General features: G+C 44.2%; 1 protein-coding gene across 3 annotated transcripts in view; it reads right to left on the reverse strand.

Moving 5' to 3' along the window:
* The window catches only part of LOC116692009 (oxysterol-binding protein-related protein 2), a 32,275-nt gene that overhangs the window by 19,038 nt on the left and 13,020 nt on the right, over positions 1 to 217 (reverse strand). The gene's annotated exons all lie outside the window — the stretch shown is intronic.

The raw sequence follows: 217 nt of genomic DNA on the forward strand, positions 1-217 counted from the left end.
TTTATGAACTATGATATTCTGGCCATGGGTCCCATCTCTCGCCCAGGTCCCGCAAGCTCTGTCTCACACGTTATTACTCTACGAACTTAGTTGCATTCAATCACTTCCTGTGTTTTTTGCTGTGGCCGCCGCAATAACAGAGTTACCAGCGGAAACACAGGTACAAATACAGGTTTCCCTCTCATGCTTAACAATACACAGCTGTGTTAATAACAAT

This window comes from Etheostoma spectabile, chromosome 7, assembly GCF_008692095.1.
Source record: "Etheostoma spectabile isolate EspeVRDwgs_2016 chromosome 7, UIUC_Espe_1.0, whole genome shotgun sequence".
NCBI lineage: Eukaryota > Metazoa > Chordata > Actinopteri > Perciformes > Percidae > Etheostoma > Etheostoma spectabile.